The following is a 26,874-nucleotide window of genomic DNA, read 5'->3' as shown; positions in this document are numbered from 1 at the left end:
TCCTAGGTGTCATATGTGTCATCACAAAACGTGGACATTCTCAGTGTCTACAGCATAGGTTGTGCTCTGTGCCATTGTCCCCTGGCACCATGTATATTGACGTGAAATGTAGTACAAGTGTCCACTGTACAGCCTGACCTGATTTTCCTTGTTCATAGTCACAGTGGCCAGTGCCTGTGTGTCTTGTTACAATCATCTGATGCCGGCCATTTGTATATGATTATTTGGACAGGCGCACCTCGGGTATTTGGCGTCCAATCTTGCATTTATGCATCCCCTGTGTATTTCACCCAGACTAAGAGGTGTACGTGCCACCTGTGTCTCAACAGATTGTCTCATGTAGAGGGTGGTTGGTGCGGGGCAAGCCTACATGTCAAAACCTGAAATCTCCTTGCTAGTTCTGGCCAGTGTGTGATGTTTGGCTGGACATACACTCAAGGTGCAGTGAGCCAGTCATGTTGGGCATGTTTTCAGTATTACCTATGCAGCATGTGCCTCAAGCTCATGGAATTTGTCCCTCCTCATCCCTATTGTCGGCAACGCTGTGTGGTGCAGATGCAGTGCTGGATTGTCCCCAGGGCCTGGCTCCTCTGTCAAACTCCATTTCATGTCATTTGCTATTGTGTCATGCTCTCCATGGATTTTCATTGGCATGGTGGGTCAACCAACTGTGTGTTGCATGCCCTACATCTGTACCTTGTTTTGTAGATGTTACTGATCTTACTTTTCAGGCTATGCACTGTAACCTACGTAGATTGGACTCATGTGACATATGTATGCAGGTGTGTGATTAATTGCTGTCTCTTCACCTTGCCCACAGCATCGTCGGGGGACACGGAGGGAGACATGAGCACAGACGGAGCGGAGGGACCGAGCACCAGTGCCAGCATTGACATCATGGCTGGCACATTGAGTGGTACAGAGGCGGAGGAGAGTGAGGCCGAGGACCTGTCCACTGGCACCACCGAATATGAAGCCGACGGGTCCGAGGATGAACTCTCCGAGTGGGTGGAGGCTGCACCACCAGCTGACAGCAGCACAACATCGCACCCCGCCCCCTCCATTGCCATCAGCCGCCTCCCACTTGCTCGTGTCCCTTCCCAACGTCCACGGTCACCACATGTCTCCTTCCTGCCAGGCACCGCACCCCCTGCCCCTGTCTCCACTGCTGCCGCCAATGCCGAGTCTGTGGACATCCAGCGGCAGTTGCAGGTTGGTCAGGCTGCGATCCTTAATGTCCTCCATGGCCACAGCCAAGTGCTGCACAACATGGAGGCATACTTGGAGGGCATTTTTTCATCGCAGGCTGACCAACGGCAGTTGCTGAGGTCCATCGACTCGACACTGACTGCAGCAGTGGGTCTCCTGCAGTGCTACGTCCCACCCCCTACCCCTGCCCCATCCACACTTCCCACTCCCATGCCTGTCCCACGTACACCCAGATGTACGCATGCACACACCACAACAGACACAGAAACCACACCAGCAGGGAAGGTCATACGCACACCTCCTGGCACGCACACACAGGGTGAAGTAGGCACACCCACTGGGTCGGGGGCAAACGTAAGACACGCAGCCAGAGTGGGAGTCTGCATTCCACCCAATCCACTCCCTCCAAATCCGCTGCCCTCAGCTCTCCTGGCCACATATCACACAAAGACTCCTTCATGGCCGGTCTGTCCCTGAGCCCCACAGTGACACCACCCCTCAAGCGGTCAAGGGAGTCCCCGGTCAGGGTGGTTGATTCCCCCCCCCCTGTCTACACCCTCCCCCAGTGGTGCTGCGACCCATCCCTCTGCCCCCCCCCTCCTTGGGGCCTGTGGTTCCTTCGGGTGCAGGGGATTCCCTGGAGGACCTTACTAAGGTGTGCAGCGAGATCCTGGCCTCCGCCTTTGGCCCTGCCCCACCCCCTGTGGTGGAGTCCTCCATCCCTGCACCCACGACACCTACCCTTCGCCCTCCTGTCCCTGCGGTGCCTGGTTCTTCCCCCCCACATGATGCCCTCACCCCTGTGGAAGACGACGGAATCTAACTGTGCAGGCAAGCTAGGGGACACGCATCCCACTGTGTCCCCCATCCAGCTGTGACTTCTGGACTGCCCTATGGGCTTTGTAAATATTGAACTTCCTACAAACAAGATTTTTTGGTTCATGCTGAATAAAGCAATTTATTTTTTTCCTCTTGGAACACTACTGCTTTGCTGGTATTGCTGTTGGTGGGGCTGCTACATGGTTTTGGGTGGTGTTCATGTGTTGGGTGTGTGGGAAATGTAGTAGTGTGCTGGTCATAGGGTACGCGGGTGAGGGTACGGCTCGTACATACACGGTTGGGGTGGGGGGTACGCTCCATGCATACGCGGGTGGGGGTACGGTCCGTGCGTACCCGTGCCCACGCTGTGGAATGCTTGTGCGGGCCGTACCCAGGCCTTTGCCACGTGGGTACAGCCGCCCCGCCATTGTTGGGGTGACGTAGGTGTGGGCGTGGTACGACTCGTACCCACGCTCTTAAGGCGTGGGTACGGGACGTACCTGTATAGTTGTGTTGCCGGTTCGCGTCGTCAGGCACTTCCGTTGTGGCGGACGCTGGCTTTGCTGGACACGCCCCCACCCCCTCGTAGTGACCAGGGCCTGGGGGTCAGGTATGTCCAGGGCATGTGTGCTGTGTGACTTTGGTGGTGGTTTTGTGGCCTGCCCCTGGTCCTGCCCCCCCCCCTTTCCCCCCTCCCTTAGTTGTTCTGACCTTCTGCGGCGTCTGCGTCCGAACCTGTAGAGGAGGTCGACTGCTATGAGGGCCGGGATGACACGTAGGTTCGGGTCCATGTCTGTCCGTCGCGTACAGGTCCTCCTTGTTCGCGTCGTCCTGATTTCCCGGCAGTTTTTGGCAGCTGGAAAATATTGTCCGTGCGGGATGACGTCGGTGCGAATCGTAATTCCTGGTTCGTGAATGGCAGGCTGCGTGCGTCCCGACGTCACGTCGGCGCTTTCCCGGATCGCATTTGTATGTTTATTTTGGTCGGTCGGGGTTTTGTACGAATCGTACGGAAATGGTGTTTCCGTGCGAATCGTAATTCCATGTTTGTATATTGTTACGACCGGGTACGCGTCGGACGGAGAATATGCTCCGTCCGACGGTTCGTACCCGGTTTTTACAGGATCGTGATCGGCGCCTAGGTGCTGGGTTGATGATGGGGGCAGCCTGTTTTGTCCATGAGGCTTCTGATCAGGAGGGTCAGCCAACTAACTCTTGGAGTCACTCTGGTGTTCCTGGGTTCAAGATGTAACTGCAGTCCATCTCACTCAGGCAGGATGGCAGCTGGGCAGCAGTGTAGCAGGGCAGCACAGCAGGGAAGCAGAGTGTTAGACCTTTTTGCAGCAATGAGCACAGCAGTCCTTTTCTGAGTCCTCAACAAGTCTAGATGTGTACTGAAGAGTTGGAGTCTGAGGTCCAAAATTTATACTTGGTGCTCACTTTGAAGCAGGAGAACCTTCAAGAGTGTTCCACCGCCCTCCCAAGGTGCTTAGAGTTCCCTGCCTCCCTGTCCATGCCCTAGCTTGCCTAGGATCACAAAAGATCTGTGTCAAACTCTTTGTAAGAGTGCTCAGGTAGAGCTTTTGTTGTGTGCCAGTGTGGTATGTGACAGCTCCTCCCCCTCCTCGAGACAGAGTGTCCTATCCTGCCAACACCTAGCTTCCCTTTGTCTCACTGTCTGGGAGAAATACACAAAGACCAACTGCCAGCTACACTTAGTCATGTGATCCAGGGACAGGCCGCAGGCACCAAATGGCTTGGGAAAGAAAATGCCAACTTTCTAAAAGTTACATTGTTAGAGTTGTGACTAAAAACCTGACTACATTAAAGAAGGCCTTTATTTACAATTATTTACAGATGAAATTCTACCTATCTATCTGCTCCCAATTTAAATGTATCCCTTACTAAATTAAATTTGGTAACCCAATGTTCTCCCATGGGAGAGTTAGGCCTTGCAGTAGTGGATAATGAATCTAAGAGTTTTTAACTATCAGAACATGTAAAACTTAAAAGTACATGTCAAACATTTTAAATATACTGCACACTGCCCAATGGGCGGTTCAGGGCTTACCCAAAGGGTGACTTAAATATATTAAACAGGAAGGTTTAAGACTAGCAAGAGGTTTATTTTGCCAGGTCAAAATGGCAGTTTCAAGCTTCCCACGCTGGCTGAAATGGCATCCCTGAGATATGTTTAAAGGGCTACTTAAGTGGGTGGTAAATCAGTACTGTAAGACCACTGGTACCATTTAATTTACTTGCCCTGTGTACATGTAGTACCACCTAAATAGGTACTACCAAGCAAATTAAAAGTGGCAATAGGGTGTAACCCAATTTTAACATTAGTAAAGGACAGACCATAAGCACTATAGCAGTGGTTATATGTGCAGAGGCCTAAAAACAACAAAAACAGGTTCAGAAAACAAGAGGGTTAAGGCAAAACGTTGTGGCATGACCCTGCAGAAAGGGATAAGTCCAATACTATCATAATATAAAATGGCTGTTTTGTATCTTTAAGAAGTAAAGATTTTCTGAATAAATGTATGTTAGTAGAGACAGTGGGTAATGCAGGTAGTGGTAATGGGCATGTCATATTTTCTACAATTGTAAGCTAAGTAGGGAGGGTAATGTTAAAGTGAAACCAAAATGATGCTAGTTGAACAATGAAGGCAATATGATAGTCATTGAACTCTGGAAAAGCTAATCTGTCAGAATATTCAGAACATTTAAATTTGGCATAACTATTTCTAGGAGGTATGGGATTCCACACAAAAGTGAATATGACAGATTGTAATTGTTTATACAATTGTCGGGAGAAAACAGTTACAGTGAAAAGGAAATTTGAAACCCAAGTTACCATCACCATTTTTATCGATTGTACTCTACACCAGAAACTTAAATGAAGAGGACACCATTTCTCAAGTTTGTTTCTACCTGCAGCAGTAACATAATCATTAGTACGTTATATACAAATGATGGCAGTGGTTTCAAGAAAATAGCCAGCACCTCTGTTAAGTTTGCAAACGTAATCTAACTCAGTCCTAGGGCGTGCTCAATGTAAACACTGTGCCACCAACAGTGTTGCCCAGTACATGGAAAAAGCTTTTTCCAGAACTTCAAATTGAGAATTTAAGCAACAGAGCACAGCACAATAAACAGTTCCAACTGACTATTACGTCAGTAAGCTATTTAGTTTCAAGATTTGCAATCAACAAACAAACAGTATAACACAGTCTTGACCATAAGTGGATCAGTTCTTGATATGTTGACACATAGATGAAGCATACACACAGCCGACACGTGTTTCCTTATTTGACAACTTTCTCAAGGCTCAGAATCAATGTCCAATAAAGTTCATGAACTTTTTCAAATTCGAGCAGGGAGCGACACGCATATGGGCTATCACGGAAGACGACCGTTTTCCCAGAGGCTTGGTACACTGCCTCCGCTCGTCTATTAGAACGAGTCTTCTAGTTCTCCTGCTGCTAGGAGGGACTATACGCTGCATTTTTGCAAGCTAATTGTAGCATCTCATGGATACTTATGGAACGGAGTAATATCCCTGAACCCCTTCTAAACAGAAGTAAAGGATGTTCAAATCGATTACGTTTTCTTTATTTGGACACTGATTCTGAGTCTTGAGAAAGTCGTCAAACGACGAAACACGTGTCGGCTGTGTGTATGCTTCATCTATGTGTCAACAAATCAAGAACTGATCCACTTATGGTCAAGACTGTGTTATACTGTTTGTTTGTTGATTGCAAATCTTGAAATTAAATTGTTTACTGACATAATAGTCAATTGGAACTGTTTATTGTGTTGTCGGTCTTTTGCTTAAATTCATAATCATTAGTATGTTTCATTGTGTGTTGTATACTATTTACATAACGAAGTTTATTTTGGCACCAAAAAATGTTGTATGGATGGATCACAGTTGTTGTACATTGAACATTCTAGCAGAAAAATTCAGTTTCAGTTCAATTGAGAGTATACCCCGAAACCAGTGAATGGTCATTACGTACATTAAAAATAGCAGAAATAAAGTTAACAAGATCAGAAATGAATGATACCACATCATCAGCTTATACAGATATTTCCAATAATAATGCCTTATAAAGTTGGGAATATATGAGGAGATTCTGGAGGTGACCAGTAGCTAATAAAAAAGGAGGGGAGACAGAGGACATCCTGGTCTAATACCTCTAAATAAATGGAAAGAATATATTTGAAGAGTAACCCTTAACATAATTTTTTAGCAGAGGTGAGTGTATATAGGACATTAACCACAGCATTACGTTAGGACCGAATTTGAAACAGCTCATCACTGTAAATAAAAACTGCAAATGAACTTTGCATCCAGTGCCAACGGACCCAAAGGTGGATCAGCATTGGATACATCAGATAAAACATGACAGATAAGCCTAGAATTGTGAGTTGAAAGACAACCTTTCATAAAGCCTACTTGTTCTGGATTAATCAAGGAATCAAGTATCTTAGACTGCCTATCAGGGAGAATCTGTGCATGTAGCTTACAATCATAATTAATTAAAGAAACTGGTCTATAATTTGAAACTATGGTGGAATCCTTATCTTGTTTGTGGAAAACTACAAGTGCATCATAAAAGGAACCTTAAATGGAGGATTCATGAGAAAATGCATGAAAAAATGATGATAAACATGGTTCTAATTGTACAGAAAATTCTTTATAGAATTCAGCAGAGATGCCATCTGGACCAGGAGCTTTCTCAGAACTGAGTGAGGTTATGGTAGACCTTATTTTATTTAATGAAATAGGAGATTTAAGCACCAGTTTGGCAAGTTATCTCCCTGATCTCTTAGTCTAAAAGTGGATCTTAACGTTATTATTTGAAAATTGTACGCCCGTTCTTTGCTAAGTAATGATTTATATTCATATCCAGGTTTTTCCAAATTAAGATTTGTATAGGAAATAAAAGGTTTTTCATATTCATACTCTAGAAGGTTCTCCTGCATATTTAGAGATGGCTTTTTTGACCAATGACATCTGAGTAGTAAATTGTTTTATTTCACAAGCCATAGAGAAGGTAGCTGCATCCCTTATGGTGGCTTTGAAGGCATCTCATATTATGATATGAAGTCTATCTGTTTGATGATTTGCCAAGAAATATTGACAAATGGCATATAATAATTGGATTCTATTGGTCTCATTAAGAGTAGTTTCTGTGTTCATTCTCCAACGTGGTTTAGGGGCTGAGTAATTATCTAGCTTCATATTGATTGAGATCATTGCTGATCAGAAAAATCAATTTTAAGGATTTTACGTTGAGGACCTATGTGGCATAAATTTCTAGAGGTAATTAGATAGTAAATTCTGGAGTATGAAGTAAAGAGATTGCATTGGAAAGTAAATTTCCGCTGAGCAGGGAAGTGTAGTCTCTAAATGTCTAGCAATTGGGTTCTTTAAAAAAAGTATTTGAAGGTAATAAGATATTTTTAAGGGAGATTAAATTTAGATGAAAATAGACGATCTTGTAGAGGATTGTGTGTAAAAGTAAAGTTGTCACCAATAATCATTGTACCATTACCTAATTTAACAATTTCAAAGGTTACATGTTTCTAAAAGATAGGGTCATCTTCTGTGAAGCCATAGATATAATCCAAACAAATGTAAAGTGTTTTTTCAATCGCAACCTTAATACACAAGTACCTGCCATTAGCATCACAGTGTTCATGCAAAACTTTAAAAGGATTTTTCATGGAGAACAGAATAGCTACCTCATTTTTCCTACTAGTGGCAGGAGAGGAAACAAATCGACCAATCTGCCCTTTAGGCATTGATGATAAAATTGCTTCATCTAACTAAGTCTCTTGTATGAAACAGATGTCAGCTTGATGGTGATGGAGGTACTGCTGATTTTATTATGCTTAACTGGGTGTTGAAGCCCTTTCACATTTAAGATACAATTTTAGGGTGAGAAGAGGATGCCATGAAATGTAAAGGAGAAATTAACATTTAAAGGAATAATTGGAGAGACTAGAGAAAAAAGTAGAGAATACTAAGTAGCTCATAGGGGAAAAAAGAAAACATGTAAAAACAACATATACAATAGAGAAACAATGAGTAAACATTCAGGGCCTGATTCACAAAGGGTTTTCGCACTTGTGGTGGAGGCCCACATTCGCAGCTAAGCCTCCACATTTGGGGCAGAATCTCCAAAATGAAAGTTCTCATTGCGGAGAGCTTTCCATAAGTACGGAGGCTCCCTCATGACTGCTGGGCCTCTGCCATGAGTGTGGAGGTCCTATGTGAATCAGGCCCACAAATTTTAATGAGGCCCAGAGGGCTAAGCACAGGCAGTAACAGAACTAGAGCTCTGAAACTAGACAGGATGAATAGTATATGATCAGAGATTTGTTGCAATTTCAGGTGGCATGTGGCAGAAGTGTACTTGCTTGAGCTTACATGTTAGTGAGATGATGCTCATCTAGAATGTCAATTAGATCCTGAGAAGCACTGAAATCTTTACAATCTTTACAAATCCTCATAATAGATGGGTGAAATATGCCATATTTATAACCAATGCCTTTGAGACGAAGTTGTAGAGGGGCAAACTGGTTCTGAATAGCAATAGTTTACCTTTGCAAAGACCTGATGGATGCTATTTTATTGCCATTTGCTATGAGAGATAATATTTCATGAGTTGCTTTCCTAATCATTACCAGGTGTTGTTGTGAAGCACTTTAAAGATCATGTGACGAGGCCTGGATACAGCAGATTACCTGTGAGATTGAATTCAGTGAGCCTTATCAATCGCAAAAGGATCCAGGTATTTGAATTTCAAAAGCTGTCGTTTTTAGGTAGGAGTTATATTACCGGCCTTCAACATTTTCGGCAAGTTGAAAACCTAAAGATTATCTTGCCTATTTTATTTTCCAAATCTAGAAGACAAAAAGGATATCAAAGGACACTAGGAGACCAATAGAAACATTTGGTCAATTATAATCTGATTGTTTCTGATCTGGATTTCATTATCAGAAGGCTAGATATGTCATGTTGAATGTGCTTTATATACAGACTTATAACATCTATGTTATTACGAATTGCCTGAATTTCTTCTCTCATTTTGTTTAGGAAAGATCCTTGTGCTTCCACACCGTTAGCAGTACAAGGAGTGGGTGAAGTCATCTATTTCCTTTTATGGGAAGCTGTATAAGAGTGCTTGTCATTAGGCAAGGAAGACTCAGCCATTTATAATAATGTCTATGCCACTACTCTCTAAACACCAGTCTTCTTGTTTTGCCCCTATTCTTGCTCCCACTATTATCCCTTCTTCGCTGAATTTTGGTGAGCCAATTGCCTGTAAAACCCCCGCTGCTGTTTCTTATTGTATAGCTAGACACAAAGTCCTTTCTTGGAATATAGCTGGTTTATCTAGTAAAGTCGCTTGTCCAATATGGGGCTCCTTTATAGATCTCCATCAAATTTGTTGTTTCCAAGAAACTTGGGCAAGACAACATTACCATCGAGAGGGTTTCGCCAATTTTTCAATTCCGGCTGTGTGGGGTGGCCACGGCCGTCCCTCAGGTGGTTTAACTATTTGGGTTGCTACTCATTTGGGATGTAGTGTTACGAATTTAGAAACTGGCTCCGATGATATTTTATGTTTGATATTGGACTGGGGCTTAGATACTAAGCTAGCGGTGATTAATGTCTACGCTAGGCCTGTGAGTTCTTGTGCGGAATCCCGGGTGATTGATGCTCTGTCAAATGTCTTAACCAGGATCCCTGATCGCATAATGCTTCTTATAGCTGGTGATTTTAACTCCCATTTTGAACCACTTGAGGGGCTGGTGGACCAAATAAATTCAGAGGAGGATGAAATCTGGAACATCACTCAGGTTGCAGGCCCAATGGCTAGGGCTTGGGCCCCACTGGCTATTCAGATTACTTCCCTGACAATGGTCCATTCAATTAGGGCTTGTAATGGACGAACCATCTCAGACAATCCCCCAAGGTCCACCTTTAATAAGTCAGGCAGGGAGGCCAGACTCGATTATATTTTTGTTCAAGCCAAGGAATGGAATAGAGTTCTTGACTTTCAAGTCATTTCAAGGGGGGAGAGTGATCACAACCCTTTGATACTGGATGTTTCTCTATCAGGTCTGAGCCCTCTCGATTTACTGCCACCAGCGAATACGGAGACACTGGGCTCTGCTACTCTTACAAATAACAAACGCAGAATTAAATGGAATAAATTGGTCGATAATCACCAAGAATTATCCCAAGTCTACGCAGTAGTGGCTTTTACACTAAATAATGTTGTAGAAATTGCAGAGCAGTATTCCTCTTTCATTTATTATGAAAAATTGGCTAGCGCCAATCAGGAATTATTTTCTACCCTCTCTGGTCTATTTAATCCAATTGCCCCTTGTAAAAAGGGATCTGCAAATCGGCCCCACTGGTACAATAGGACCTGCAGATTGGCCAAGAGTGATTTGCTGGATGCAATAAAAAAGAAAGCTAGTAAGCTTGACATCCAACATAAGAGACAGACTTACAGATCCCTAATACATTATGCTAAATTGGAGTGGGCTTCTGAAAATTGGGATAATTTAACATCTGCTTTACAATCTAGAGATTCACAGAGATTTTGGTTGATTGTGGCTACTGGCACAACCGAACCTCCCGCAATTGTAAAAAATAGTATTGCCCCTGAAGTATGGGAAAGCCACTTCAGTTCTCTTTATAAAGGGCTACCATCTGCCTCGGAGGCCCCTCTATATGCTGTACCTAGTCAGGATCAGGTTAATTTCCCGTTAAGTGAGATTCAACTTGCAATTTCTCTGCTTCCTGCAGGTAAAGCACCAGGTTTGGATGGGGTACCAGGAGACCTATACAAACATGAACCTAGAGTTTGGGCACCATATTTTACATTATTATTCAACGCAATCCTTGATGGCTTGCCTATCCTTTCTACCTGGCTCGGTGCTGAAGTTGTGCCTATTTTCAAAAAAGGGTCCCCCTTGCTGCCTGGAAATTATAGGCCTATCAGTCTGATAGATGTTGCCCAGAAACTTTTCTCGAGGTTGATTCTTGACCGTATCATGGAATGGATAGAGACCTCTGGGATTCTGAGCAACTATCAGGCTGGTTTCAGAAAGAGCGTTTCCACAACTGACCAGATCTTTAGATTGTGTATGCTCTTCTGGAAAACAGTAAAGATTGAGGGGGGCTCTCTTTACACAGTCTTTGTTGACCTGCGTGCGGCCTTTGATTTAGTCCCACGCACGAAACTTTGGACTGTGTTACAAGATTTAGGTCTTCCGGGCCCTCTTCTGCATATACTAGTTCGCCTTCATACCAATAATTATGCGAGGGTAAGATGTGGTAGAGATGGTACACTATCAGCTAGTTTCCCAGTCGAAAGAGGGGTAAGGCAGGAATGCGTTTTGGCTCCTACTTTGTTTTGTTTGTATGTAAATGGTCTCATTTCTCATCTAAACGATGTGCCAAACAGAGATGCTCCACGGCTTGCGGGCATTGGCATTTCTGCCATTATGTTCGCCGACGACACCCTGCTTTTAGCTAAGACCCCTATGGGTCTCCAACGTGTCCTCGATGGTTTCGTCTCATTTTGCATTGATCGAGGGCTAGAGATTAATACGGCTAAAACCAAATTTATGATTTTTAATCCCCCCAGGTCTCTTCGACCTAATCCCACCATAAACGGTATTAGCCTAGAGAGAGTCCACACCTTTGAGTACTTGGGTTTAACCCTGAATGAAAAAATGTCTTGGTCCCACCACCAGATAAAATCGAATTTAAAGTTAACCCAAAGGGTGGGGGGAATTCTGAAATTATGGAATCAATCCATGACTCATCCTATCGGTCCGCCTCTGGAAATCTATAAAATGCAGGCACGTGGGGCCTTAACATATGGCGGCGAACTCTGGGGCATTGATTGTGCCCCGGAAATTGCCGCTACGGAAAACAAATTCTTACGGAATTTGGCTGCCCTTCCATCTAGTACGCCGCTTTTCCCTCTAAGGCTCGACATGGGATTGAGACCGATAAAGGAGGAACTTGGTGTGAAGCCCCTAACTTTTTGGAGGCGTCTTTGGACAACCCCAGAACTCTTGAGCTATCGTTCGGAACTTACGGAACTTTACTTACACCCAGCTTTAGGCAACATTCCATGGCTTAAGTACGTTAAATACGAACTTTCTAGGCTGGGCCTTCTGACCCTGTGGACAAAACCTCTAGAGGCCTGTGCAACTATATCTCGTAAAGAATTGGTTGCATTATATTATAACTCTAATCGCTCTGTATCTTTTGCAAGTGATAAACTTGGACCAATGACCACCACCTTCCTAACTACGAAGGATTACTATAAATTGGAAACAGTGTTGAATGATATTAATCCTATTCCCTTGAGAAAATTATTTTCACAATGGAGATACAACGCACTTCCGATTAGAGCCCTCACCAGCAAATGGCACCCCCCTACTCTAAAAAATTGTCCTGCTTGCTCTAGTGAGCTAGAGGACGATATTCATTTAATGTTTTTTTGTCCTGAATATACTAAATCTAGGAAAAAGTGGATTATTCCCAGCTGCAGGAATTGGGGCTTCAGGCATTACTTAGATGCCTATAGGCTGCTGAAAAGTGATTCATCTTCTCCCACTGTATTTGCCATTAGTAAGTATCTAGCAGCGGTATGGAATATTAGAAGAATCCATTTGCCGAAATGAAATTCAAAATTGCTTACTATGTGGTTTTGCTGCTGTATCCACTCTTGACTATAGATGTTTTTTTATTTTAAATCCTGTTTTTTTTCTTCTGTTTTTTCTGATTGTAACTGTATGATTCTTTTATGATTCTCTGAGTCAAAATAAAGATTTAAGAAAGAAAGAATAATGTCTGTGAGAAAAGATGTGAAAAAATTTCGTAATACGGGGTGAAAAAGAAAAAAATAAGTCACTGAATTTTGCCAAAGAATATAAATGAGTATGCAAAGTAAAAGGGCAGATCATATTTTGATGAAAATGTGTGCTTGTTGCACTTCAAGAATAGAGTGCGGCCCAGCCTGTACTCAGGCATGTCCTTTGCTGGGATATGATGACGCCAAACTGACTGGGATTGTTGGTTATGAACTGCTGACAGTACCATTAGACGAGCTCTTCAAAGAATGGCACCCAAATGCAGGAAAGGTGCAAAGAGCCAAACATGGCACCACAATACCCAGCACTTCAACAAACACTCACTGTGGTATTCTTTTCAGATCCTTGTGGTTGTTGAAAAGAGGAGAGGCTGGTAAGCTAGAGCGCCACATCCATCTTGCAATGTGCGCACTGCCAAGCCCATTTGATTGAAATAACAACAGGGTGACAGTCAAGGAGTAAGTAAGACCCTCTAATGATAAGAACTCTAAACCAAATACAGGTGGCAATTATGTACGCATCTTGAAGTGATTCATTCTTGTAACACTATTCAATCTGGAAATAATAAATCACTGGTCATATGTTTATACAAACATATTGCAGCAAATAAGAGTCAAGTTGCTCACATACTTGAAAGGATAGCCCTGCTATACTGGTTGCAGAAATGTAGCAATGTCTCCAAATGTTCCAATACTAGTTTATGTGGTAGGTGTACCGCAGAATTGAAACTGAGGCCTCTCTGATAAATAAAGTTATCTATTGGATCAGGTTTGTTAGACCTCATCACTCAGTAATTCACAGTGATATTAGACTTGGAGGTAGAGTGATTGTCAGAAATGACCATCCTTTGCTTGGTGTACCCCCAGAATTTTTTGCCTTAACTTTTTTTGCTGGCTGTAGAACTCTGTGCCCTTTACACCTAATAACAAGGAGTTAGGTGCCTGTGTTTCTCCTATAAACTTGATAGAATTGGTATACCCCTAATTGCATATATTAGAAACCTTCAAATTCATAATGTGTGGTACAAAGTATTTCCAGGGCATGTAAGTTAAGTTAAATGTAAAAGTGGACTGCAACACCCATTGCACGTCCACTACAGTGACAGCCCAAAACACAGCTTCAGGCATATCACTATAGACTGACTGAACCAGCTTTTAAACTCCAATTCTACCTGTCAAAATGAACCCATTTGACAGGTGAACACCTATTAATAAGTCCACACTAAGCAGGCTCTACTGCCTATAAGGTAGAGTGCTTGGTATTTAAAAGTAGGGCATTTAGAAATGTAATGTTACCAATACACACAAAGGTAAGGTGGCTGTGTAGTATTCCCTATTACTAAGATTCTGATGTGGAAAAGGGGTGAGAAGAAGAAAGAACAATTGTTAGACCTGGAATTCTTAGTGTGGTTCCCCCTGACATTTTGCGTTCTGACCTCCTGTTTTTTGCTGGCCTTAGGAATTTGAGCACTGTGCCACTGCCAACCAGTGCTAAAGTGCATGTGCGCCTTACTTACAACATGATAAAATTAGGTTATCCACAATCTGCATATTTGATTTAAGTATAAATCCCTAGTAGAGTGCACTGCATTCTGTCCATCAACTGTTGTTTTTGCATATGTCACCCCGAGTGTGACGGGTATGCTCAGACGTGAGTCCCGTGCTCTCCATGCCACTGGAATCAAGCTGTCCTGGCTGAAGAGGGGTGAAACCCGAAACCGGTCCTAGGATGCTTGGTCCCAGTCCAGGGAGGACCTGGCTTGCCAGTTCGGGCTGGACTGTTCCCATGAGGCACAGGGTCAAGACTGATTTGCATATGGTTGGGTTCAAACTGGAATGGCATGGTGAGCAAAAAAACGATGGATTTAGGCCCAGATCTCTGTACTGGGGTGAATGTATGACATTGTTCTGCATTCTGTCCATCAACTGTTGTTTTTGCATTTGTCACCCCAAGTGGGACGGGTATGCTCAGACGTGAGTCTCGTGCTCTCCATGGCACTGGAATCAAGCTGTCCTGGCTGAAGAGAGGTGAAACCCCGAAACCGGTCCTAGGATGCTTGGTTCCAGTCCTGGGAGGACCTGGCTTGGCAGTTCGGGCTGGACTGTTTCCATGAGGCACAGGGTCAAGACTGATTTGCATATGGTTGGGTTCAAACTGGAATGGCATGGTGAGCAAACAAACAATGGATTTAGGCCCAGATCTCTGTACTGGGTTGAATGTATGACAGTGTTCTGCATTCTGTCCATCAATTGTTGTTTTTGCATTTGTCACCCCGAGTGGGACAGGTATGCTCAGACGTGAGTCCCGTGCTCTCCATGCCACTGGAATCAAGCTATCCTGACAGAAGAGGGGTGTAAACCCACAACTGGTCCCAGGATGCTTGGTTCCAGTCCAGGGAGGACCTGGCTTGGCAGTTTGGGCTGGACTGTTCCCATGAGGCACAGGGTCAAGACTGATTTGCATATGGTTGGGTTCAAACTGGAATGGCATGGTGAGCAAAACAACGATGGATTTAGGCCCAGATCTCTGTACTGGTGTGAATGTATGACATTGTTCTGCATTCTGTCCATCAAATGTTGTTTTTGCACTTTTAGAAAGTTGACACTTTGTTTCTGCAACCATTTGGTGCCTTTTTCCTGTCTCTGGAATACACAAGTGGGGTGGGTGACAGTTAGCATCCTGCATTCCCTCTAGAGAGCCACACACAAAGGAAGGGTAGGAGGGACTGAGTGACCATCTACATGCTGAAGGATCATCATGAGCAGGATAGGACAGAGGAGCTGACACACCTGAAAGGGCTGTGTCCTGTCCTCACACATAGGGTTGCATACCCTCCTGTAGTAAGTCCAGAGACAGAGCAGGAAACAAAAGAGACAGTACACTACAAAGCACCTCTTTGAAGTCTTCCCCACTTCAAAGGCTAAACTGGGTATAAGTACTTGACTTCTGACACCATTAAATTAGAACACTCCTGCATCTGAGGACATTCAACCAGGAAGAAGGACTGCTATGCTGCCAGGAGGCACTGCCACTTTGCTGAACTGCTTTGCTGAGTTGGCCTGCTGTCAGCTGCTTCTTGCCTGGGAGTGAGAAGAACTGGACCTGCATCCCCGAACCAAAGTATCTCCAAGGGCTTTTTGACTTGCCTCCTGTTTCTGAAGACTAAGAAATATCAAAGACTGCCTTCTTTAACTTGCAACTAGCACCTGGACTCTGTCTGCTTTGCCAAGTGGTGCAAATCTAGTCCTAGGCCCTTAGAATTGAGTTTTCAGTGCTGCAACCAAGAAAATCCATGGATCAATGATGTTGCACAGATAGGAACTGTTGCATATCTCTCCACAGCGAAGCATCGCCGCTGCTGTGTGACGCATCGTCCTCTGTTTCTGACACATCTCCGACTTTGGATGGCTCAGCATCAATGCATTGCTCTGTGCTGCTCTCATTGCCTACACCCCAGTGGTGCAAAGACAATGCATCACCCTGATGTTCATTGCATTTTTACTCTTGACGCACCTTCGACTCTAGCAGCTTGGAACTGACACATCGCCTACATCTGCTGAAACGACAGCGACACATCGCCTCCTTTGCTCCATGAATCGACCATGACGTTGATGGATTCAGGGTTCTGTTCAGCGGACCAAGGCTGGTCCTTGTGTCCAACCCGCACTCAATGGTTAATTTAGAGTGTGTTACTGACTTACCCTGACTAGGATTGTTCATGCTTCGACAAGGTGCATACCACTACCAACCAGAAACCCAGTTTCTAACACCAATCCTTTACAGGAGGAAACCTCACTCACATAATGTGACATGCTATATCATAGGCAACCTCTCCCCACCATGCTATGACAAACCCACAAGGGCAACTCCACCTTCTAGTGGACCCGATGGAGGGAGTTCTTAGATAAGCTATTTTCCTAGACAACAAAGGGGGATCCATACAAAACTAAAAGTACCTGAAGATGATGGAGTTTTTTTCACTTTTACTAGTGGTAGCCTCTGGTGCATCTAAAAACAACTATGCCATGGCGTGAGAGTGCAATGGTTTCTGACCCGCGTCCTTGTGCCAACATGTTTCGGCCCTAATTTTAATTGCCTCTACTGGTCGAGGCCATTCGTCAGGGATGTGGTTCCCAAAGAGCCTAGCCTAACAAAATATAAAAGCCATGCACTGAAAAGACTGTAGTGATTCCTACTAGGTCTCAGTAATGATTTGCTCTTACTAAGGGGCTACTGCCATACAGTCTGGGGAGTGAAGATGTCCTCTGCACTCACACAGTCATCAACGAATCCATCGTGCCGAGATACCTATAGTACTTTCTCGCCCAGCTGCACAGTTGACCACAGTTGGCTCATAGTGCTCTCGGGTGATACTTTTAACCTGAAATATTAATATGTATGGTTCCCCTAATTACATTTCTTTTTGTTTTGGTGTCATTTTATTTATTAACATTTACTCTATGTGTCCAAATTGTTTGAAGTTCATCTTGTGTTGTGATTTGACTTTATTATTGTTTTGTTACTGCATACATAGTTTACACATTGCCTCTAGGTTAGGCTTGTCTGCTTTGTGCTATCACTATCGCTACCTAGGGGTTGAGCTCAGGTTATTTATTCACTCTAACAAAGATTGTGGTAATTGCTTAAGGTTGGTCATCACTTCCCTTAACTAATACCTATATTTCTTTCAGAGATGTCGGTACTCGCTATAACTAAATACATTTTAGGCAATAAGGATTTAGGTGAAGATTTAATCAGTAGTGAGTATAAATCTCTCCCCATGCTTCACACAGGGATTCAAAGTAAGTGTGCCCCTCCGGTAGAAAAATCCAGTCTCAACAGGGATGACCCAATGTCAAGACTTTTGTTGAAGGTAGAGAGTCTGGCACACTATTCTACAAAATCGAGTGGCTCAGAAATCAAATTCCTGGTCTTGCTTTACAGTCTCAAATTAATATAGAAACAAAATGCATGTATCAGAACCCCTAATTAAACATAGCTCTGGTAGTTTAACCCTGAATTAGTTTGATAGTTCCACAAAAGTTAGATAAACAGATGCAGACTGAGTGTCCTACTGATATAGATAGTTTATTATGTATCTCTTGAAACGTTGCTGGGTTAATATCTAAGAATGGTTGTTGCTTCAGATATTTACATCACAATCGCCTATTTTTAAAAACAACTGGAATTTTGCTCCTTACAGTTACATTGGCATCAGTATCCCTACACTCGCCTCGCACTGAGAGAGCCCCGTATGTGGACTCACAATTTGAGAAGATGTTAGGTTGGGGTGCCGAGTGAAAACTTCAAACACACCTCCAAAGACTTACAATATATTGAATTGACTTTTTCAGCTAGATATACAGTATTATATTCAACTACTACAGCTGTTCACCTTCTTGTAAACGTTTGTGTGGAAAGAAAGAGATCCTTTCATTACTTTACCATTTACTGGTAAATAGAGAGTCCACCACCTACCTACACCACCAACACTCACTCTGATAGTAGCTGGTGACTTTAACACAAGCTTTGAAAATATAGTCTGTTTTACTGAGCTTATAGAAGAAGTGGTTGAAATATTTGTGTATTCCGCCAACTCAGCTCCTCATTCTTGTTCTTCCCAAGAAAGATGCCAAACAATTTGCCCTAGCAAGTTATATTGCCAGCCACTAATGTAAGAACCAGGGGTGCCTCCTCCGTAAGGGCGGAGGAGCGTCACCCCAGGGTCCGTGCCAGCAGACGATAAATAAAATGACTATAATACAGTTATTGTCAGTTTATTTATGCTGTCTGTCTGAACCCCGCAATAACTATAGAGTGGGCTGGGCATGTCAGGGAGGAGGATTAGAGTGCACTCACTCATAAGTGCGCATGTGAGCTTGGCAGGTCAAACACACATGCCCACTTACGCTTCTCCAACCCAGCTGTGTTACACAGCCAGGTTAGAAAAAAGGATCCAATGCATCGTCTAAGTGGCAAACAAGGCCTCTCAGACCAATCCTGGCACTGCTGTTATGTGAAAGCAGCGTCTGGATTGGGCGTGATCCTGTGCCCAAGGGCCCATCTCCTTCCAGCCCGATGGCGATGAGAGGAGCAGTGAGGCAGCCATCAGCAGAGTGGCAGGTAGTTTTTTTCATTTTCATTTATATTATTTCACCTCTTTCACCCCTTTCTCCCCAAATCCCTGCCCTCCCCCCGCTGTCAACCTACCACTTAAGATAAGCGGTGTCCGCCACTGGTAAGAATACAATCTGACTTCCCTCTTAAATGTAAGTTTTTTTATTCCAATTTTCTGAGTCAAAAGGACTGTCATTTCTTTAATCGTGTGTGGGTGGATATGCATGATGAGAGTGACCATATTCCACTCACTGCCTCTTTAAAGAGGGATATTGCTAATAATGGTAAGAGAAACGCGGACAATTCCAGTGCAAATCTCACGACTGACATCACCCAAAAACAAAGTTAGAAATGGGAGGATGTAATTAGGAAGAATTCTCTCTCAGGTGTTTAATGCCCAACCCTTCAACTGTCTGAAAGGGCTATGAATGAGTTGACAACTCTCTCACAAATGAAGCACTGATAATGAAGTTAAGTCTGCAAATTCCAGTAGAAGTGTAAAAGGCACCTATTCTTAGTATGATGTAGGCTATGCAAAGGCTATAAAAGTACTTATGGCCTCCTTTAAGGAAAACAATAACATGACATCATTATGATGCATGAAATTATAAAGTTGTATTAATGAAAAGAAAGAAGCATGGGTATCAGACTTATTGAGCAAACTAGTAGAGGTATCAAAATCAAAAGATCATCCGAAATGTGGGCCCATTCTCCTTAGTTTCTGCACTATACTTGCAAGAAAAAGGCTCTAAAAGCATTAGACGAACAAAAGGCTGGAAAAGCTCCAGGTCTTGAAAACATTCCAGTTGAACTTTTTAAAACAGAACCTGTTACATGGACCAATATTATGCAGCACTTTTCAAGAAAAAGGTCTAAGGAGGCTCAGACAAATTGCAGGGCAATAAGCATATACAATCTTTGGTCTTATTATGTTACATTGTGTTGAATCCTGGCTTGAAAATAATGAAGTATTTTCTCACTGCCAGGCTGGATTTCCAAAAAGTATCAACACTGAAGTACAATTGTTTAGGCTTGAGGCCTGATTTAGATCCAGTGGATGGGTTACTCCATCACAACAGTGACAAATATCCCCTTAGGCGAAATATAAATCCCGTAGGCTATAATGAGATTTATATTTCGGTGGACAGGATATCTGTCACTGTTGTGATGGAGTAACCCATCCACAGAGATCTCCTTCAGGCCCTAAGCCTCACAATTGCATAGTATACTGTGCTGAAGAGAAAATCACTGTATTTGGTTTTGTGCAATTAAAATCTGCATTTGCTAGCATTCACTGTGACCTCTTATTGTCTATCTTATCTATTCCTGGTGTCCCTGAAGATGAGTTATCTATTGTGATTATGTTACACAAAGATCATTTTGCAAACGTATGATGGGACCCTGATGGTGAAACAACAGAGGGGCAGATTTACAAGCCCCAAACCAAAACCAAAGGGGATGATGGACGGAGTGTTGAACAATGCAAGCACTCACCCCCAGTCAACTGATCCAGGTTTAATCCATCATCATTCTTTAGCTCACTCCGCCACCCCAGTTCAGACATGGCCATATGCAAATCAGTCTGACCCTGTGCCTCATGGGAACAGTCCAGCCCGAACTGCCAAGCCATGTCTTCCCTGGACCGGAAACAAGCATCCTGGGACCGGTTTCTGGCTAATCAGCCGTCAACAGCCAGGCTAGCTTGAATCCAGTGGCAAAGTGAGCAAGGGACCCACGTCTGGGCATACCCTGCCAACTTAGGGCGAACAAAGCAAAACCAAAGACGGAGTATTGAACAATGCAAGCACTCATCGCCAGTCAACTTATCTGGGTTTAATCCATCATCATTATTTAGCTCATTCCGCCACCCCAGTTCAGACATGGTGTAATGACAAACTTTAGATCTCCCCTGGACCAAGGAATGTACCGTCACTTTCCCAGGGAGAGAATATCAGTTCCAAACGTATGGAATATAACATATACACAGCACTTCCTAAGGTGGGCAAACTTTCAACACTCCCCCAAAGGCAAGGCAAGAAAACAATAATTTGCGCATCACTTGTCAGGAGTAGCACAACTTCCTATAACACAATTACCTGCTAGAAGGGAATTTACCCATCCTTCTACAACATAATACTTGACCAAGAAGAGTCAACACCTCCTGCTACAAGGAAAAGACGAATTGGTATATCTGGGATGTATTTATTAGTAAATAGCACCACACAGTAAGCCAAATGCACCTATCATAGCAGACTCTAACATATCAATAGTATTATTCAAACACAATCAAGGCAAATATATATATGTAGAAATATATATGTATGGATATAAGAATCAGAAAATAAGAAGGAAAGGAGAGAATCAGTAAAGGATCAAGAGACAGTTAGTAGCAGAGACACCTCACCTAATGCTCCATCATTTCACCCCACTTTGTTCAAGGGGAGTCCATTGCTTGAACCAGGCGAAAGCTCAGAGGTGAGACCAGCCTCCACTCTTCCGTGACAGCACGTCTGCTCCACGGATGAACTTCCACCAGGCCAGTGTAGACTCCCCTTTTTAATAACACAGCGAAGCTTCTAGCAAGCCTCGCCACCTAGTTTTCATGAGAGCCCGTACCAGCTTGTTTCAAGGTCACAGCAACGGTTGATCAGGCCCTTGCTATGGCTACGAGTCAAACCATGTACATTCCTCCGATAAGAACCAGTTCTCTCTAGTCAGAAAAAACAGGAGGAAAGCAAAACATGCCCTCTTCTTCGTGCAGGCACAGAAAATGGCTTCAGCATGAAAATGGAATTAGTTAAGCCATGCACACAGAAGGGCCCAAAGCAAGATGGAATCAGAAAAGCAAGGATGACATGAAACCATGTCAAAGGAGCACCTATAATTCTCATCCACACAACTTACAAGCACCACTGTGCACACAGAAAAGTTTGAAGCAAGGTAAAGTCAGAAGGCAGAATGACATTAGACCACGTCAAAGCCAATAGGTCAAAGTCATAATTCACCTAACCCAAATAACATTATACACTTAATCCCTCAGTATACAACATTGAGCACATGTGTGCACCACCACCCACAAGACTGCACCTCAACATCCCACACCTTCTATTCTTGGAAAGACTATTCCACTAAAAGACAGAAGAAAAGCAGGCATATGCAAACCCATCCCACATTAAGGCTAAGTTAACATAACACACTTAAGTCAGTACAAAATGGTGGTGGTTGAGGATCATCATAGGGTGTTAGACCACAAAAGTGGCTCATTCACCACACATGGCCATATGCAAATCAGTCTGACCCTGCGCCTCATGGGAACAGTCCAGCCCAAGCTGCCAAGCCATGTCTTCCCTGGACCAGAAACACGCATCCTGGGACCGGTTTCTAGCTAATCAGCCATCATCAGCCAGGTCTGAACTGGGGTGGTGGAGTGAGCTAAAGAATGATGATGGATTAAGCCCGGATCAGTTGACTGAGTGTGAGTGCTTGCAATGTTCAACACTCCGTCCATCATCCCCTTTCTGTTTTGCTTTGTTCGCCCTAAGTTGGCAGGGTATGCCCAGATGTGGCTCCCTTGCTCACTTTGCCACTGGATTCAAGCTAGACTGGCTGATGACGGCTGATTAACTAGAAACCAGTACCAGGATGCTTGTTTCCGGTCCAGGGAAGATATGGCTTGGCAGTTCGGGCTGGACTGTTCCCATGAGGAACAGGGCCAGACTGATTTGCATATGGCCATGTCTGAACTGGGGTGGCGGTGTGAGCTAAAGAATGATGATGGATTAAACCCAGATCAGTTGAATGGGGGTGAGTGCTTGCAATGTTCAACACTCCGTCCATCATCCCCTTTGGTTTTGTATTGTAAAAATCACACATCCATGGTGGCGCAACGGTTTCTCAGGGTGGCGCTGGGAAAGCGACACATCTCTACAGTTGCGTCACTTTCTTGTAAATCTGCCCCTGAGTCTTTTAAAGTAAACCAGGGCATTCGCTGAGGTTGCATTTTGACACTCCCACTCTTGTTCACAATTATTAAATTAGTAAACTTGCTTAGTAAATGTATTAGTAATGCACCGCGACTAGGTGGCCAAACAAAAAAATTCACACTTTTGTTCACTGATGGCATTTTATTATTTTCACTAACTCCAATCAGTGGTGCACAAAACATTTCAGATCACTTTGAATACAATCACAATAATCCAGTTTTAAGTATTATTTAGTCAAGAAACGAATTTATGGTTTTTAATCCACACTAGAGTTTATGGTACATTGTACGTTAATTGTGCATATTACTGTACGCCTCTTGATCCTAAGTGGGACCTGAATGTGGAGGCTCTTCGCCATACCCCATTTCCCAATGAGATTAGTGGGCACATAGCTATATACTTCACTCTCAACGTGGTATCTGCATACTCGTGGGGGGTTGATTGGGACACATTCAAGGTAGTTTTGCATGGCGATTGTATACACACTAAGTTTGGCATTAAAAAGAGGCTCTTACAGGAGCTCTACTCAGTCGAGCACAAGGTGTGAGACGCTGAGTGGCGCACTGCGATGGGTCATTCACAGCTTCGTCCCTGCGGGATTCGAGGTACAATATGAACTGCACCTAACTTGATTGCGGAAGGTGCCCTACTGAGAATATGACACGAGACAAAATTGTGAGGAGGATAGAGCAGGTCAGCTCCTCTCATGGCTGTTGAGAGCCGAGCGAATGAGAACACCAATCTACGCAATCTGGGATGATGTAAGTTCACTTCAAGACAGTCAGGCTGACATAAATGCCATCTTTGCACAATAGTACCAAACTTTTCAACCCCTCTGCACACTTATACTCGGAGGTGACTGAATACCTGGAGCACCTGGACATCCTGAGACTTTTCGGGGCCCAGCGGCTGCACCTGGAAGTCCCCATAACTCTAGAGGAACTTGTGACAGTGATCGAGCAACTTCCATCAGGAAAGGCAGCTGACCTGGATGGCCTCCCGACAGAGTTTTACTATGTGTATAAGACCCTTCAGGCCCCACGCCTGCTCACTGTGTTTAAGGAGGCATTTGAGATGGTGTCCTCCCACAATCTCTGGGAGATACCCTGATTGTAGTGTTACCCAAGCAGAGCTGTGACCCTAATGACGTTTAGAAATACAGCCCGTTGCCGCTGATTAACACTGTCCAGAAGATCCTGGGGAAACTCCTAGTGCTACATATAGAACAATATCAGCGTGCACTGGTCCACTCAGACCAGTGCAGCTTTATACCAGGCCGAAGCACTGCATTAAAATTCTGGAGATTGTTCCATGTAATGATGCAAGCTCAGTTCAGAGGAGACACACTGATCCTTCTTTCAACGGATCTCAAAAAAGCATTTGATGTAATGTTATGGCCCTATGTGTTTGCAGTGTTATTGAAATTCAGTTCAGTCCTAATATATTATGATGGATCAAACTCCTATATGAGCAACCCTTTGTGGTGGTCCACACAAGCTTGGAGGTATTGTGTGCATGGCCCATTAGGATGGAGACCATGCAGGGCTGCCCCCATCCTCTTTGTCCTAGTGATGGAACCACTAGCCCAAGCGCTGTACAAGAAGGTCTCTTATTGGGGCATCTGATTTGTCCAGACCACCCGCATGTGTCTATGTATGCGGATGACAGATTTAAATATCCAGAAGCCCACAGCTGTCACTACCCCCAGTGATGGTGCTTCTGACACAATTTGGTCAAATTGCAGGACTGTCAATAAATTGGGATAATTTTGCATGTTCCCACAGGACTCGGCAACTGCATCCATTACACAACCAGGTGTGCGACAATGATACCATGAGAGGATGATACATTTCAGTACTGTGAGTCCAAGTCTACAGGGATGAGACCAGGCTCTACAATAGTAATTTGGGACTCATGCAATTCACTGCCTGACAGTCCATAACCTTCTGGTGTGAACTACCATGGTGACTAATTGGCAGAATAGCGATTGCTAAAATGTTGTTGCTGCCCAGAGTCCTATACTATTTAAATCGCTGCTGCTTCTCTTTCCTGATGATTCTTTTGGGACATTGGCATGCTACTTCAGCCAGTGGTCCGGGCCTCCGGTAGAAGCAGAGCAGCGTTGGCCAGCCAGCAGCACCCTATCGACGACGGAGGCCTAAGGCTCCACATCACGAGACATACCACTTGGTGGGCCACCTACAGTGGCCGATGTGGTGGCTGGCTCCAGAGGAGGTTGCGGCATCTGCGAAGAACTCCAGAAAGAGATAAGCCCATTACCCTTTATGATACCTCTGAATGCGCCCAGGGCCGTTAGAGTGACCAGGAACTGCAGGCAGCGGTTCCTGAGACGTACCACACTGGGTGTTGTGTTTACCCCAGAGATCCTGCTTTAGATCACCCCTTGATTCAAAACATTGATGACGCACCATAACCACTGAGTGAGAATAGAACCAGGGTGCTAACAGTAGGTGATGATATTTTTTCTGATTGCACCCTTCATACCCAGAACTCCCTAGTTGACCAATGGGAGCTAGGGTTGGGCCACTTCCTCATGCACATTGCACTAATGAGCCTGATAGTGGATTCATGGTGGGGGGCGGCGGGTGGGTGAGGTGGAGCCTCAAACAGATGCCACATTACATAGCCTACTGACACAAGGGGCAGATGGCCGTGGCCAAACACTCCTCTATGGGTCGATCTCGGCTTCATTGCACAAGCCTGTTAAATATACTAGAAGTGTAGCAAGAAACCTGCATGTTAAATATACCCAATTTAACTATTTACATCAAACTTATTTGACGACAAGCCGCTTGGCGGAAATGTGTAGCGGGCTGGCAGACACTCAACAGGGGTGTCAAATGCCTGGCACATTCTTCATACACATAGTAGGTTCCTGTGGCTTGATCACATGATGCTGGACACTCTTTGTGGCAACTCCATGAGATGTCACAGGCAGACAGCTTGCCGAAGACAAAAATACATATTTATTGATTTAGGACTGGCACGTACATTTTGCAAGTACCAGTCCTAAACTCCTAAATCAATAAATCTGGCAGTATGTTTATGTTTCGTTGACTGTGGCTGTAGGCCTAGTAGATAATGGTTCTTTGTCCATCGCAATGTCATGTAAGGCGAGGCAACCCCCGAAAATGGGACATGACTGAGGGATGTGGAGAAATAGACCAGGGCTGAAATTGCAACTTCAAAAAGTATTATTGCAGCAGACAGGAAACCATGGACTTGGCTTCCTGGGAGACCCTACTGACAGCAGTGCATGTGAAGACATATGAAAGACCTCCTTGAATACTCCCACCCTGCCAACCCCTCACCTGCTACTTTGCACTTGGCACCAAGTGCTAGACCTGGCCACCCTTCGCAAGGGCTGTTCTAATAACGGTGCACTGCACAATGTTGAGACAGTGAGAGGCTGTTTTTCACAGTTCAGCAAAGTGTATTTGCAGCACTCTCCCCAGATACATGACCAGAATGATCTTGCTGAACCCACTCACCTGCTCCTGATCCCCCCATTAACTATACATAGACTAACACAGTAAAGACCTGCGGCCAGGTGTTATTGTTTAATTGGCTAATGTCTACTGGCCAGAATTTGGAGTAACCATAGCCCATTGGAAAAACTAATCCACACAATATACTTATACACTTACCTCGGAACAATTTATTCTGTATCTCATCAGGAAATGTAAATGCTGTATGATACAGAGAAATTATCATGGGAAATCACAATTTGTTTCTACTGTTACTATAAAATGGTCAATAAAAATATTTTAAAAAGAATAGAGTGATCCACTATGTCAAAAACAGC

At 44.1% G+C, this 26,874-nt stretch overlaps 1 protein-coding gene across 7 annotated transcripts in view; it reads left to right on the top strand.

Annotated features, from left to right (window-relative positions):
* The window catches only part of LOC146798110 (cytochrome P450 2F3-like), a 585,105-nt gene that overhangs the window by 93,572 nt on the left and 464,659 nt on the right, over window positions 1-26,874 (top strand). The window contains exon 1 of one of the 7 annotated variants that reach the window (XM_085625329.1): window positions 8,816-8,834. The exons of the other annotated variants lie outside the window; for them this stretch is intronic. The gene's annotated coding sequence lies outside the window, so the exon portion shown is untranslated. Of the gene's footprint in view, window positions 1-8,815; window positions 8,835-26,874 lie in introns of those variants that run through there. 7 annotated transcript variants of the gene reach the window in all.

This window comes from Triturus cristatus, chromosome 9, assembly GCF_964204655.1.
Source record: "Triturus cristatus chromosome 9, aTriCri1.1, whole genome shotgun sequence".
NCBI lineage: Eukaryota > Metazoa > Chordata > Amphibia > Caudata > Salamandridae > Triturus > Triturus cristatus.
This window is presented reverse-complemented; position numbering and strand designations above follow the sequence as displayed.